Genomic DNA, 1522 nt, shown 5'->3' on the forward strand with positions numbered 1-1522 from the left:
TCTCCCGCTCCCTCTCTCTCTCTGTCTCTCTCTCTGACTCTATCTCTTTCTCTCCCTGTCTCTCTCTCTCTCTCTCCCTCCCTGTCTCTCTGTCTCTCTCCCCTCTCTCTCTGACTCTATCTCTCTCTCCCTCCCTCTCTCTGTCTCTCTCCCCTCTCTCTCTGCCCTCTCTGTCTCTCTCTCCCCTCTCCCTCCCTCTCTCCCTCTGTCTCTCCCCTCTCTCTCTGTCTCTCTCTCCCTCTCCCGCTCCCTCTCTCTCTCTGTCTCTCTCTCTGACTCTATCTCTTTCTCTCCCTGTCTCTCTCTCTCTCTCTCCCTCCCTGTCTCTCTGTCTCTCTCCCCTCTCTCTCTGTCTCTCTCTCCCTCTCCCGCTCCCTCTCTGTCTCTCTCTCTGACTCTATCTCTCTCCCTCCCTGTCTCTCTGTCTCTCTCTCCCTCTCCCGCTCCCTCTCTCTCTCTGTCTCTCTCTCTGACTCTATCTCTTTCTCTCCCTGTCTCTCTCTCTCTCTCTCCCTCCCTGTCTCTCTGTCTCTCTCCCCTCTCTCTCTGACTCTATCTCTCTCTCCCTCCCTCTCTCTGTCTCTCTCCCCTCTCTCTCTGTCTCTCCCTCCTCTCTGTCTCTCTCTCCCCGTCTCTCTCTCCCCGTCTCTCTCTCTGGCTCTCTCCCTCCCTCCATCAGTGTACATTTCTCTCTCTGTCTTGTTTTTTCATTCTCTTTCAGCGACTCTCCCTCCACTTTGACCCATCTCCTTCCCCTCTGTCCTTCTCTCAGCACACCGCCATCTCTCCAGAGGGTCGGCGCTGAGGGAGCAGGCGCTGTCGGAGGGTCAGTGCCGAGGGAGCAGCCCAGGGGTGTGAACGCTGCTGGGAATTGTTCCCAATACCTATTTCCTCAGTTGTGGCTGAAATACGCTTCTGCTCATCATTACCAGGCAGCTGGATGTCGGAGCATGCTGTGTTTCCCATCAGACATGGGAGTCCCTCATTCACTGGACAGCATCATGGGTTACAAAAATGTGCTACAGTAGTACAAATTCTCACAACCTTTTAATGTGAAAATGCACTGGGCTGCTACAGGAGGAGACTGACACACATTGATGTAAAATAACGTCTCAGGACACCCCCATCCCACCACCCAACTCACATCCCATCCATCCTCATGTCTGACACCAACATCGCTCTGGGAGACTTTATCGAGTCCTGGTGGTGTGGTTCTGTCATTGGAGTATTCAAGGGCTTGGGGAAGAGAGAACTGGGACAGACATGGGACACATCCTAGAAACCACATATAACTCCTTCCCAGCCTGGGTCCAAACCAAACTCACGCAGTCCAAACACCACACATAGCATTCCCAATGGGATCTCAACGAGTCAGAGCTAATGGGGAAACGGTTTGGGTTCATTAGGATGATATAGAATGGGAGTGAACAGGAAGGGAAGGGATTTGGGTCCATCTGGATGGCGTAGAGTGAGACTGAACAGGAAGGGAAGGGGTTTGGGTCCATCGGGATGGCGCAGAGTG

The sequence above is a fragment of the Rhincodon typus genome, unplaced genomic scaffold (genome assembly GCF_021869965.1).
Source record: "Rhincodon typus isolate 14 unplaced genomic scaffold, sRhiTyp1.1 hic_rhity00004052, whole genome shotgun sequence".
NCBI lineage: Eukaryota > Metazoa > Chordata > Chondrichthyes > Orectolobiformes > Rhincodontidae > Rhincodon > Rhincodon typus.